Here is a 15,619-nt window from a genome sequence, read left to right as displayed (position 1 = left end):
AAGGTGGCAAGGAGGGTGGCAAGCAAAACTAGAAAAAGGAAAAAATTAAGATTATAGAGAAACCCAGTGTATCTTATGCTATGATCTCATGTTTGCATTCACATATTCTCATAAAAAGTATATTCACATACCAACCCTGTCTCAGATCCACTGAAAAAGAGATGTCCCAGGGTTACACCCAGGCCTGAGTATTTTTCAAAACTGCTCAGGAGACAATGAAAAGCAGGCAGGGTGGGCAAGTGTTTCTTTATCAATGTGCTCCTGGACCACCTGCATCAGAACCAGCTAGAAGTTTGTTTGAACTGCAGACCTACTGAGTTGGAATCTGAGTTGGGTAGTATTTTCCAACCAGAATGGGGGAGCTCAGCCTCCTGCGGCCACAGGACCAAATTCCTGGGGCCTAAAGCAACCACGGAACGCACTGGCACATTAGGCCAGCTCCAGTGCAGTGGGTCATCTTTTCAAAGATCTGCTTGTAAAATCTTTAATGACTGTTTCACCCAGCAGTTCTACTTCTTGGAATTTATCCTAAGGAAACAACCACATGATGTGCAGAGATGTATGTGGAAGAAGGTTCATCACAACCCTTGTTTATTGTAATAAACACTTTAGGAACAACCCAAATATCAGTCAGTAGGAGAGTAATTAAAATAATTATGACACATCCATAAAATAGAAGGCTATATAGCCATTAAAATTGTGAGGTAGATCTCTATGTGCAGAAATAGAAATATGCCCACAGTACACTGTGTTAAGTGGGAAAAAAAATCAGATGGCCAAAAAGTGAGATAATCCCATATGCATTCACATTGCATGGCATAGCTGCAGGTCATGCACAATCCTTGGGGCACTTTCCTTTTCACCCAAGAAAGCAGATCTGAATGCTATTACGGAGAACCTTGAACCCACTCTATTTTATTTTTATGCCACACACATACAAATACACATTTTCTTATAATTATGGAGTATTTCAAATATAATTCACAGTACAAGTGAATCGTATAATGATCCCAGTGTAGCTATCATCCAGCTTCAACACTTATAAATACAAGGCCAATCTTGTTTCATCTGTATCCCAGCTGTTATTCTCTACCTGAATTGTTTAGAAGCAAATCTCAGATACAATTTAATTTCATCTGTAAATATTTCCATATGTAACTCTAGAATATAAATAGAACTCTTAAAAAACATGACCACAATAGATTTGTGACACCTAAAATATTAACAATAATTTCTTAATATAATTATAGTTTCCTAATTATATACATATAGTTTGCTTGACTCTGGATACAAAAAAAGTCCATACAAAGTGATTTGTTGATATATCTCTTTCAATAATAATGTAATTAATAATAATATAGAGGTTCTCCCAGTATTTTTTTCTCTTGTATTAAAGAAAGCAAGTTGATCCTATAAAGCTGCACTGTCTAATACAGTAACCACAAGCCACATTTGGCTATTGAGCATTTAAAATGTAGCTTGTATGACCAACTGAATTAATTTTAACTAATAAAAATATAAATTTTAAAAATTCAATACTTGATTCAGTTATTAGAAAACTTTTGTCTATGTCGGAACAACTTGGATATGTGAATCTACTTTTTTGATTGTAAAATTTATGAACTCTAAATACAGGTTGAATATTTCTGAAAAATTTAGCATTCATATTTAGATGTGCTTTAAGTGTAAAATATACACTGGATTTTGAAGATTAGTATAAAAAAGAGTATAGAATTTCTCATTAATAATTTTTTATATTGATTACATTTTGAAATGGTAATATTTTGAATATATTGGGTCAAATAAAATATATTATTAAAATAATTTCATCTGTTTCTTTTTGCTTTTTAAAAAAAATTTACTACTAGAAAATGTAAAATTAGTTACGTATGTGCTTGCATTTCTGTAGAAATTTTCAGTCTGGCTTTTGCTGATTGAATCCCCATGTGTTGTTTAATACATTTCTCCATTCCCTGTAATTCCCATAAGATAGTAGTAGCTCTTGATCAGAGTCAGGTTTGATTTGTTTTTCATGGCGACTTCGTAAGGGTGTGGTGAGGCACATGGCACCTGGTTGTCTCTCTTTTTGTCATACATCAGCCGTTGATAATCATTGTGATCATGAAAGGGTTGCACAATGGTAGCATTCTAGTTTTATTATCTCTTTGTTAGTTTTAGATTTCAGAAACTTACTCTTGCCAGCCCTTTGGATACCCTGATTGCAGATCTGAGAGGAAAGGCAGGACAAATGCTTGAGTTATTCCTTTTATTTACCAGTTTTCAAATAATGAGTTGGTTCCCTAGCACCTCCAAAGGCAATCAGTGAGAAACTTTTTTTTTTTTTGTATTGTTTTAAAGTTGTGGATTGAAAACTATGTGACAAATTTAACCTGATGCTTGTAGCAGATGCTGTCAGTGTAATGCCCATATCCCTTGGGATTTACCACTTCAGGGGACCCGTATGATTTCACTGCTGTTATCTGTGTCTGCTTGCCTGTGGGTTTTTCCAAGAGTGAAAGACTGCTGTGCCCAGGCAGGGAAATCTGGGAGGAGGAGCAGAGAATTAATAACCTACCCCCCAATAGGTCTCCACCAGTGACTCCCTTACTTTCTGGATGGGACAACTAGGAAGGGTGTGTTTGCATTGTTTCCCAGAATTTCTCCCACAGGACTAAGCTGCAGTCATCCAGAGTGGTAGCTGGCTTGCTAACATGCTCTTTATTGGCTGCCTTACCTTTCCTGTGTCATTTCCCCATCCCCCAAGTAGTGTTTCCTGCGTTTCCCAAATGAACTACTTGCATTCAGATACTTGTCTCAAGGTCTGTTTCTAGAGGAATGCAAACTAAGGAAATGCTAAAATTGTCCCATCTTGGCCAGTGAGAGCCTCTTCAGGTTGGCTCATGTGTCTTTTTGACATGATCCTGATTGCCTCCTTGCTTTCTGATAAGATATTCCAGGTTCATCTGGTACATATCTGCTCCAGACCTTTGTTACTTAATCTAAAAATTATTTTCTTTTAGGTTAAGTCCATTTGAGTTTATTTACATTTTTAATATGTTGGCTTCAATAGTTCTGTCATATGGTTTTATAATGTATGTACATCTTTTAGAAATATGATATTTGTTTTAATGGATTATTTTATTTGGCCCTTTTTTTGGGTATAACTTTTGAATTTAGACAAGTCTGCATTTTTGTTCTAATGGTTACCTTTATGCTAATTGTAATCCTATATCCCTAGTTTCCCATTCTTTAGGCTGTGATCTATTACCTCCCTCCCCCATGGACAATAATGAAAGTACCTAGTAACTTCTCCTTTCTCATCCATACCTTCTTCTCAGCATCTAATTTGAAGTAATATCCTTTTATTCCAGTTAAAACCTTTAAGGCAATTTGTAAGTTTATTGAAATTTTTATATACTTTTCCCATTCTTCCCCCATTTTGTAATTGTACTCTATATTGTCAGAACATAAAGCATTCATACCAGACTCTCTTCCTGAGAACCATCACTTAGTCTTTAATTCTAACAACCAATTTTTGAAGGATGGACTCCTGAGAACAATATTTCCTGATTTTTTTACATGTTCATAATAGTATATCTTTGTCTTTATATTTGAAAGTCAGTTTCCTTGGTATAAATCCTTGCCTCACAGTTCTTTCCTTGAGAATATGTTTCTACATTACTTCTGGTAGAAAGTGTTATGTTCAAAGTTGGAAGGCAATCTGATTTCTTTCCCTTATAAGTGACTTGACCTTTTTGCCATTGTTTTCTTTTTTCTTTAAAACAATTTTTTCCTTTTTCTTTAAAGTCCAGCTGTTCTAGGTTGATTTTTGCAGATATGAAATGTGCCTTTCACTATGAAGTTTCAAGTCCTTTTTATTTCAGTAAAGTTTTCTTAAATTAAATAAGTTTGTATTTGTTTTATTCTATTATTTGGTTTTCATGTTCAGGATTTCTGTTTTACATACATTGGATCTTCTTTGCTTAATATGTGTGTCTCTGTGGGTGTATGCACTATTTTCTCTTGAATCATTTTTCATTAAAAATTGTTTTTCTCCTTTGCAACTTTATTATTCTAACAGTATTATCTGTGGTGTTTGTTCACTTTTGAGCTCTGTGTTGGTTTCAATCCATGACCACAAAGAGGCATAAGAAAATATTTAAAGATAAGGGAACTATTCTGTATTTTGATTGTAGTGGCAGTTATAAGGAGAGTGCATATGATTACCCAAATTCATCAAACTGCCCAATTAAAATAGGTGAATTTTATTGCATGTAAATTATACCTTAATAAAGCTGAAAAATGGGCTTAAATTCTCTGACACTCCTCCCATCAAGAGATGGGGTTTATGTTCCCTCCCCTTAAATCTAGGTTGGCCTGTGACTGGTTTGACTAATAGAATACAGAGAAAGTAATGCTATATGACTTTCAAGGGTAGGTCATAAAAGGCCAAGTTGGTTCTACTTTGTTCTCTGGAACACTCACTCTTGGACACTTTAAGCTGCCATGGCTGACTTCCCCAAGAATGCTATGCTGGATAGGCCACTTGTAGGCATGCCAGCCAACAGTCCCAGTTGAACTTGCCCTTCAGCCATCCCAACCCAAGTGCCAGATATGTAACTGAAGAAGTTATCTTGGAAGTAGATCTTCTAATATGTAACTGAAGAAGTTATCTTGGAAGTAGATCTTCTAATCCCAGCTGTTTCATTTCCCAGCCATGTGAGTCATCCTAGCTAAGGCCCAGAATCCATGAGCACGAATCAGTTGTGGTTGTTTGAGTCCACTAAGTTTTAGGGTAATTTTTTAGCAGTAGATAGCTGAAACATTTCCCTTCTAGTTTAGTCTTCATTTATTAAATTATATATTTTATAGCTTATTCTTTCCTGAGTTCAGTCATTTCAACTTTCAAATATTTCTTTTCTCTAATCACCTCATTTCTAAGATTTTGTAATCTTATTATGCTATTCTTTCATAACATTTATCATTTCCTTAATTTCTTTTAGTTCCTATAACATATTAGGTTACAAGTTTTATCTGTTTTGTGGGCACGTCTTTCTAACATACCTTTATCTATAAGACATTATTCTGTCCCTAAATTCCCTATCCTAGAATTTCTTCTTCCACTGTTTTCATAAAATGAAGAAAAATAAAATATAAGATCTGTTTTCACTGCTCTCCTCTTCCCCATTTTCTGAATCTTCTCTTTTTTTCCCCTCTGTTGTCCATATGATGCTCAGTATAATTCGTGCTCCCAGCAGTTTCTTCTCAAAAGAGAGCTTTATCTTAGAGTGAAGATTTGATTTGTTAGTTTCAAAATTTCAGAGAGCTCTAGCACTTTTGGCCATCCTGGGGAAACCTTGCACTCACCTGTAAATGGATCCTATGAAACTCCCTCCTGGTTTTGGCTGACATTCTTAGTTTGGGCCACCATGATTCCCAAGGAGTATCTGATGGCAATTTGTGGATTCTTTGGTTCTCAGGGATACTGGAGCCCCCTTTCCTTTCTTCCCTTTCCTTCCACAAACTTGTACCCACCTCTCATACTTTGCAATTTGTTAGAATACCTTGTCACTTAATTTTGTTATAGATCAATGGTTCTCAAACTTTAGAATCTACGTTGCTAGAACCACCTGGAAGACTTGGTAAAATACAAATGCTGGGCCCTATTCCCAGTGTTTCTGATTGAGAGGTTTAGTGTAGGGCCTGAAAATTTGCATTTCCAACAAGTTCCCGAGTGCTACTGATACTGCCAGTTCAGAGATCATGCTTTTAGAACCACTATTATAGATATTGTCTGTGAGCTTTTGTTTTGCTGTCCTCACTGTTTTATCTTTTTTTGTGGGGGGAATTGAGGAATTCAAAAACTTTGTTGCTGCTCTGAAAAGTAGCTTGGAAGTCCCTCAAAATAATAAACATGGAGTTATTAGAACCCCCAATTCCACTCTAGGTATACATGCAAGAGAAATGAAAACATATGTTCACAGAAAAATGTGTACCCAAATGCTCATAGCAGTATTATTCATAATAGCCAAAAAGTAGAAACAACCCAAATGTCCATCAACTGGTGAATGGATAATAAAACGTAGTATCTCCATGTAATGAAATATTATTTGGCAATAAAAAGGAATGAAGTATTGATACATTCTACATTATGGATAAACTTAGAAATCATTATGCTAAAGCAGCCAGACACAGAAGGCCACATATTGTATGATTACCATATATATGAAATGTCCAAAATGGGCAATTCCATAGAGATAGAAAGTGCATTAGTGGTTGTTATGACTCAGGATTTAGGGGGAAATAGGGAATGATTGCTAATAGGCACAGGGTTTCTTTTTAGGTTGAAGAAACTGTTCCAGATTGATTGTGGTAATGTTTGCACAACTCTGTGAATAAACTAAAAACTACTGAATTGTATAGTATGTTATGTGTATTATATCTCAATAAAGCTGTTATACTAAAAACTCCAACAATTTTTCCACCACTGCCTTCTTCACAGAATCCCCTTATTTAAAAATATATATATTATTCACTACTGTTGGTAATTCTGTCCTTTGTAATAAGTTCCACATAAAACTCCTTGCAGACAATCACAGCACGGCTGTCTGTCAAGGGTGCTGTGATTGAGAGCTGGGGGCTAAGGGCACCCTGAGAAAGGTTTTGTGGCTCCAGGCTATTGGTGAGGGAACGTGGGGTTTGCCACGATAAAACCATCCCCTTGGCCTTGGAACAAAGCCTCTGCCCTTTGGGAATCCGGGCTCCTCCCCGGCCCTCGGTGCAGCCCACTGTTGGTTGCCTCTCTACCCTGAAAGGAAGCCAATACCTTCCTAACTGACTCTTTTTTCCCACTGGCAGGCTCCTTCCCAGCCCTTCCCTTGGTTCCAAGGGCTGTCAGGGTCACCCCTCCTCCCCAAACCCCCCACCCCCTGCCCCGTCAAGACTCATTCTGCTTTCCATCTTGTCAGACAACAAAGACACTGGAGGAATTTATTTATACCTCCAGCCAACCAATGAGACAATTCAATGAAAAGCAGCCCCAGCTTGGTGGAGCCTCCTCAGGCCTTTGATTGCCTCTTCTGTGTTCCAATTCCCAGCATTTATTCTACATATAAATTTTCCACGGTGAATAGACACCATTCTTCCGGGAAACCCATTAGTTCCCTTGGCTATTTTATTTCAATCCCTTGTTTTGCCTTTTATCATTATTGTTAAGCTGTAATTAATTCTCCCATCAGCTTCTCTTTAGCCTATTAGGCGTAATGCGGCATGAAGTGTCTTCCCTTGCCTCCCAGCTACACACCTATTCTTGAAAATAACAAAAGCTTCTGACATTTTGGAAACACAAGCTGTTAAATCCTTCCCTTCCTGGAATGGGAGTGGGGGAGGGAGGCAAGAAGGTTTGGCAGAATTGAAATGGTTTCATAGTCAAGTGACCATGGATTTCAATTTAGCTGAGACCATTCTGGTTTTATTTAGCAGACAGACACTTGAGTTAGAAAGAGTCATGAAGAGAGTCTGAAAGACAAGTCAAAATGCCGTTTAAAATATGGCCCATTTCCTGCTACTCAAATTCAGAACCATTGTCCTCTTTTAATCTCCTGGGGACTTTTGCTTCATTCTGTTCCATCCAGTTTCTGGGGGCATCCTCTTGAAGTCCATCTCTTTGAAAGGTTTACCAGCACTAAGCACATTTCTGGGCTGGTGTCTGCAGAGGGCTGAATGGTGGCTCCAAAAAGTAGGTCTCCACCCTAATCCCTGGAACTTGGGAATGTGACCTTATTTGGAAAAAGGGTCTTTGCCGATGTCATTAAGTAAAGGATTTTGAGATGAGGGGATGATACTAGATAATCTAGGTGGGCCTAGATCCAATGACAAGTGCCCTTATCATGGACACACAGAGGAGGAAAAGGTGATGTGACAATGGCTGCAGAGGTTGGAGTAACGCATTCACCAGCCAAGGAGTGCTAAGGAAGGCCAGGCAGACACCACGAGCTACAAGGGGCAGGGGAGGATCTTCTCCTAGAGCCTCCAGATGTAGTGAAGTACTGATGACACCTTGATTTTGGACTTCTGGCCTCCAGAGCTGTGCGAGAACACATTTGTTCCAGTTTGCTAATACTGCCATTATGCAAAATACCAGAAATGGATTGGCTTTTATATAGAGGGTTTATTTGGCTACAAATTTACAGTTCTACGGACATAAAAGTGTCCAAACTAAAGCATCAACAAGATGATACCGTCATTGAAGAATGGCCAATGGCATCTGGAACACCTCTGTCAGCTGGAAAGGCACGTGGCTGGTGTCTGCTGGTCCTTTGCTCCCGGTTTGTGTTTCAAAACAGCTTTCTCCAAAATGTCTCTGGACTTTTGCCTTAGCTTCTCTCTCTCAGCTCCCATGGATCGTTGCTTCTTTCTCCCAGGGCATTTCTCTCTAAGCATCTGGGAGTCCTCTCTTAGCTTCTCTGGGGCAAACTCTGGAGTTCATCTCTCAGCTTAGCATTTCTAAACGTCCTTCTGTCCACATCTACTAGTGTCAACAAGCACCTCTCCCAAAGTCTCTCCATAATGTCCCTCTCAGCTGCTTTGAGCTCCTTCTGTTTGTGAGCTCTTTTATAGGACTCCAGTGATTAAATCAACACCCAGCCTGAATGGGTGGGGTCCATATCTCCATGGAAATAATTTAATCAAACATCTCACCCACAGTTGCTTGAGTCATATCTCTATGGAAATACTCAATCAAAAGATTCCAACCTAATCAACACTAATACGCCTGCCCCCACAAGATTTTTAAAGAATATGGCTTTTGGGGGGACATAATATGTCCCAACTGCCACAACATTTCTGTTGTTTTACACTAACAAGTTTGTAGTGATTTGTTACAGCAGCCACAGGAAACTAATGTGGTTTCCATGTTTAGCCAACTCATTTGAACAGAAAACACAAAAGAGATAGGAATGAATCAGACCAAGTCACAAAACCTTCAAAAAAGCAGTTTCCTTCTAATGATGATCAGGCTAAGTTGGCAGATCAGAGGTGGCATCCATAGAATTCAAGTCTAAAGCACATATTGGTTGCAGAGTGAATTCCTAAATGAATTCCTAAAACTCTGACCATGTCAAAACTGGCTGCCCACAGCTTTGATTTTTCAGGAATATCATTTCTCATGTGTGCCCACAGAATGGCATATAGTTGCTCAGCTGAGACTGATTTTTTTTGTTTGTTTCATTTTTTATTTTTATTTTTTAAATTCATTTTTATTGAGATATATTCACATCCCATGCAGTCACACAAAACAAAGCATACATTCAGTTGTTTACAGTACCATTATATAGTTGTGCATTCATCAACAAAATTAATTTTTGACATTTTCATTACCACACACACAAAAACAATAAGAAGAAAAACCAAAGTGAAAAAGAAGAACCAAAATAAAAAAGAATACCTGGTGCCTTCCTCCCTCCCCCACCCATTTTTCTACTCCTCCATCCATAAACTGGAGAAAGGGGAGTGTGGTCCATATGGTTTTCCCAGTTACATTGTTCCCCCTCATATACTACATTTTTATACAATCGTCTACAAGATTCATGGGTTCTGGGTTGTAGTTTGATAGTTTCAGGCATTTACTGCTAGCTATTCCAATTCATTAGAACCTAAAAAGGGTTGTCTATATTGTGCGTAAGAGTGCCCACCAGAGTGACCTCTCGGCTCCTTTTGGAATCTCTCTGCCACTGAAGCTTATTTTATTTCCTTTCACATTCCCCTTTTGGTCAAGAAGATGTTCTCCATCCCACGATGCCAGGTCTAGATTCCTCCCCGGGAGTCATATTCCACATTGCCAGGGAGATTCACTCTCCTGGGTGTCTGATCCCACGTTGGGGGGAAGGCAGTGATTTCACCTGCCAAGTTGGCTTAGCTAGAGAGAGAGAGGGCCACATCTGAGCAACAAAGAGGGATTTGGGAGGAGGATCTTAGGCACAATTATAAGCAGGCGTAGCCTCTCCTTTGCAGCAACAGTCTTGCCAAGGGCAAGTCCTGTGGTAGAGGGCTCAGCCCATCAAACCACCAGACCCCTATGTGAGACTTATTTTAATATCTAAAATTCCTCTATACAAAAAGTTTCTTAGCCCAGGTTTCTCTATTTCTTCTGTTGGCTGGGAAGAATACATTTGTCACAAGTAGTTGGAGAAACTTCCTGGAGTCACGGCTTTACATGAGAACTTTCTGAGAAGTCATATTGTTCATGAGCTGATGGTCCTGCCTTTGTCTCTGTAAGTGGCCCATCCCAGCAGACCAAGTCACCAGATGGTTGCCCATTCTACCTCCTTAAGATCTGGCTCTTCTTTTGCTCATTTGTCCATTTGTTCAACAAATGCTAGATTCAGCATTTTAGTTTTCTCATGGGCTGATGATGTCTTATTGGCTCCCATTTTTCTTTCTGTCTCTAGTTGTTCAGGCAACTGCTTGCCATTCTCCCCTGTACACTTCTCCTTAGTTCATTTTCCTCCTACTGCCAACAGCTCTAGTAAAATCCAATGCATTTCTTTGACCTGTCCCCAGGATTTAAGCAAAGCTGTATTGGGTCCACATTTTTCACCACTCTGTTGACACTGTACCTGCATAGGACCCAGCCCAGAGTAAGTCTGTTGAATAAAAGGCCAAATTTCCAGATGTTTTAGCCATATAACACCACTCTGTTATGCTTTGATTTTATCCTGTGGGAAAGTGATTGAAATTCAATGTTTGAATTTCTTCTATATCTAATGTTTTAAATAACATTCTCTATCAACTTACATAGTGAGTGTTCATCCCAAATGACTAGCTATATGTTTCAGTTCTCTGTGTGTGCATTTGTATGTGTGTGTATTTGCACAAAAAATCCCTCTGGTAACAGAAAGTTTATTTTTCCTCTCCCCATAACTCAAGGTCCACTGAATGAATTTAACTCAAATTGGCTCTCCTAATGAAAAATAAATAAATAAAAAAATATTTGACAGGATAAATTATGGCCAAAAATGTTCTTTCTTATATTCAAAAAGTGAAAAGGTGAGTGTAATTTAGTTTGCTGCTTGAATCGCAGCTCTCACTCTTGGAGATGCCCTAAAAGAATATGTTCTACCTTAGTTCTGTAGCCCAAACACAGCAGCAGCAAGGCCCCTCTTCTCCTCAGATGAAAGGTTTTCATTTCTGGCAGAGCATGTCGTAAACCGGGGCCCATAGCAGTGAAGCAAGAGGTGGTGTGGAATTTACAGAGCTCGGCGGGGCAATCTCCATCCATTTGTAGTGCTCAATATCTCCTTCCTTTGGGTTGAATGCCAGACTTCAATTAGAAACAGAAACAGAACCTTTTTTTTTCACTAGAGCAGCCCTCTACCTCCACCCCTCCTAGACTTTCCCTGGAGGAGGATGCCCCTGGAAAGGAGGCCTGATAAAATCTGAAGACCTGAAATTCCCCTCCACGGACTGGCAGGCTGTTAGCAGAGGGTGTTTGCATTCTTGGGGCATTTCCTGTGTATTCCAGATTTTCCTCGATGATCACAGTTCATCATGGGAGGACTTGACCTCAAGAAGGTCATGTCCGGTGAGGGGGAACTTAAGGAAGGGAAAAGACTTAGTGGGTTTCTTCTTTAATATTTTGTGACTGTTTCATATTTAAAAAAAAAAAAAAATCCCAGGAGTCCAAGGGCATCTGGCGCCCCTGCTCATTCCCTGGGCTGGCTGCCCCCCTCCCCAGCCTCCTCCCTTCATTGAATTTGGGAACTCATCCATTGGGCCATGCCCATTTGAGGCTTCCCTGCATTTCATCAGTGTTGAGGCTGATGTCACTAATGGCAAGGCCAGTTATGGGGAGAGCAAGACCATTGTGAACATCAGTTTTTTTTGTTTGTTTTGTTTTTTTAAATTTTGTGTTTGTTGTAGGTGTGTAAAAAGTAACACAAGTTCTGATACATTATACTTGATCTTAACCAAAAGGCCAAGAAGCAATCAGATACATTATAAAGGCCTGTCCTGTTTTCCCCAACTTTCCTCTCCCTTTGAGTTAGTGTGTGCACTTGTGGCTCTGCAGATGATTGGAGATTACTCTTATAAAAGGCCTTGGCAGGTGAAATCACTGCCCTCCCCACTACGTGGGATCTGACACCCAGGGGAGTGAATCTCCCTGGCAACGTGGAATATGACTCCCGGGGAGGAATGTAGACCCGGCATCATGGGATGGAGAACATCTTCTTGACTAAAAGGGGGATGAGAAAGGAAAAGAAATAAGCTACAGTGGCAGAGAGATTCCAAAAGGAGCTGAGAGGTCACTCTGGTGGGCACTCTTATGCACAATATAGACAACCCTTTTTAGGTTCTAATGAATTGGAATAGCTAGCAGTAAATGCCTGAAACTATCAAACTACAACCCAGAACCCATGAATCTTGTAGACGATTGTATAAAAATGTAGTATATGAGGGGTGGCAATGTGATTGGGAAAGCCATATGGACCACACTCCCCTTTGTCCAGTGTATGGATGGATGAGTAGAAAAATGGGGGAAGGAAACAAACAAAGGCACCAGTATTCTTTTTTACTTTAACTGCTCTTTTTCACTTTAATTATTATTCTTGTTATTTGTGTGTGTGTGGTAATGAATGTGTCAGGGATTGATTTTGGTGATGAATGCACAACTATGTAATAGTACTGTGAACAATTGAATGTATGCTTTGTTTTGTATGACTGCATGGTATGTGAATGTGTTTCAATAAAATGAATTTAAAAAAAAAGCCTTGGGGGTTGTCCTGGCCAGGATCCTCCCAGAACTCACTGAAGAGGGTTGGTTCCTGCATTTGGGTTTTGGGGAGAGGGGCATTTATTGGTTGCCCACTTCCTCATATTCATTCTGCACAACTTTCCCATAGTATTTGTCAGGCATTGGGTTACAACAAGGAATGAGACAGACAAAGTCCCTGCCCTCATGGAACTTATTTCCTACTTAGGGAAACACACAGTGAATGCAAACAAATACGTAAATCACTTCAGGTAGATCTAAGTAACATGGGGGGAAAATTAACAGGCTAATGTAATATAGAGTAGCTAGGAGGTGGGATAACTATCTTTTAGGGTGATCAGGGAGGGTCTCTATGAGACAGTGATATTTGGGCTTGGGACCTCCATGATGACATGTAAAGCACCTCAAGGCAGGCAGCACCAGTCTTGAGAAGTTGCGTGTTAGGCATACAGGAAGAGAGTTGTCAGGTGCCTGGGTCTGTTGCCAGAAAGCCAAGTAGAAGAGGAAGGCAAAGAGGCAAGGTCTGCGTCCTGCTCACCTGCCATCCTCAGGTCCCTTCAGCTGCAGACACTGATGCCATTACCCTGTAGGTTACCCAACACTCAGTTCTAGAACCAGGCTGGAGGACATAGGACCATCCACCCTGGTAGCCAGGGATCCATAGCCATGCACGGTGCCTTTGGGCCCCATCACATGCAGCCCTCACTGAGCAGCACGTTTGGAGGGAGGTGTCAGCAACACTGACAGGTTGTTGGGTGACATCATGTGACACTGATGCTAAGTCACACTTCTCTACCTGCTCCTCACTGCAGTCCATTGAGGGAGAAAGGCCTGACCTGGCAAATTGTCATAGAAAGGCATAATCAAGTGTGATAAGTGCAGGGATAGATGGGAGTGAGGGGAGCTGAATCACTTTTGTTTATCCTCAGTCCATCTTCAGACTTGACTCTTTGTGCCACTTTTCAGCAAACTTCTTGGCTTTACTTGACAGTTACTCTGGGTCAGCACGGGGTCTGGCTGCAGTGGGTGAGCATATCTCCATAGCTCTGGAAGCCCCTATCTCCCGCCCCAGCACCCTGGTGCTGCTTCATGAGGTGCTGGTCCTCCACACTCCACAAATCCAGGCCTCCCAACCTGACCCAGCTCGTGCAGGAAGAAGAGGCTCTGCTCTTGTTTCCCATCCAGTGTCTTAACTGAGATTTACATCCAGCACGAACCCAGCCCAGAGTTGGAGCTCAACAGGCCCTGAGAAAACATCCCGATGTAGTTATTCCAGGGCTGGAATCAGCTGAGTGACCAGGATGGCTCCATCATGAAGCCCTCAGAGACACAAACTGTCCACGGTGCTGAACAGAGGGACTGATCGTGAAGGGGCCTTTCTAAGGCTCTGCAGTGAGGGTGGGGGAAATCCCTCCCCTAGAGTCACAGATCAGAGGAAGGTGGCAGACCAGGGACCATGTGCATTTTTCCACACTTGGAATGCTGGTGCTGTTTTTGGGTCTCCAGAACAAGCAGCAGTGAAACACTTCAGTGGAAAAGGCTCCTGGGTGAAGTTCTGATACACACTATAACAGGGATGCGCCTTGAATACATTATGCTAAGTGAAAGATGCCATCCACTTAGATGAAGTTTCTAGAGCAGGCAAATTCATAGAGACATGAAGCAGATTAGAGATTACCAGGCAGGGAGAGCAGGGAATGGGGAGTTAATGCTTAATTGGTACAGAGTTTCTGTTTGGGCTGATGGAAATGTTTCAGTAATGGTTCGTCATGATAGTTACACAACATAGTGAATGTAATGCCACTGAGTTGTATTAATGCCGCTTAAAAATGGTTGAAATAACTAATTTTGTTATGTGTGTATGTGTGTTACCACAATAAAAAATTTTTAATAGTACAAATAAATAAATGAATTAATAATAGGGCCCATGGGCTTGTTTTCAGGGTCAGTGAACAAGATGGAGGTAAGGATTCTGTACTGCACTCCAGGGCCAGGCCAGAGTGGGTGGTGAGAGTAGGAGGGAAAGCAGGAGTCCTGGGACCTGCTGAAGGGGAGCCGGGTCTGAGTCTGGGGCAGGACATGGGGGCTGAACATAGAAAGCCAGGGGTGGGGGCAGTGGGTTCTGACAATCCCTCCTTTAGTTTTTGCTGCTTGTTGAGGAGTGACTCCCTTCCACATAGTGGATCAAAGTGCTCATGAGAGAATTTAATTCTCTCCTTACTGTTGGGCATTTAGATGGTTTCTGAACAATGCTGGCATGAAAACATCTAAAAGATGGGTTGTTACCAATGAAGCAAGCCAGTTGCAGCACAACACATATTAGGATTTTATTGGTATAAAATAGCTCTTACACATAGATCAAAACTATATATTTCTATACATATATAAATGCATAGAGGAGGGGCTGGATGCCTACCCACTGAACTGATGAGCAGTGGTTATCTCTGGGGAAGGAGTAAGATCAAAGAAGGGAGTGGGAAATGTTGAGGGAAAGTTTGGTTTGTCTATGTGGTTTGAAATTTTTGCAGTAAGAATGTTTTCAGGTACTTCTTAGGTAAATTAGGTAAATTTTAAAAAATGGAATATTTCAAAACATCTCCCTGTTCTTTGAGTTGCTAGGGATGGAGGCCCCTGATGGCTGGCTGGGGAGGTTGGCTCTCTTGGTTGGGACAATCCGTGACGGGCCCTTTGGCTATGAGAGGGACAGTCTACATGGAAAAAGACTAGAACCAAAGAGGGCTAGCTTACTCTGCAGAGGTCACCAGCTTTGTGCTGGCAACCAGGCAGAAAGGCCCCAAGACCAGGGAAAGGGAGAACGGTCTAGATAGAAGAGAGCGAGAGCTAGAGCAA

The sequence above is a fragment of the Choloepus didactylus genome, chromosome 4 (genome assembly GCF_015220235.1).
Source record: "Choloepus didactylus isolate mChoDid1 chromosome 4, mChoDid1.pri, whole genome shotgun sequence".
Classification (NCBI taxonomy): domain Eukaryota; kingdom Metazoa; phylum Chordata; class Mammalia; order Pilosa; family Megalonychidae; genus Choloepus; species Choloepus didactylus.
Note: the sequence above shows the minus strand (reverse complement) of the source record.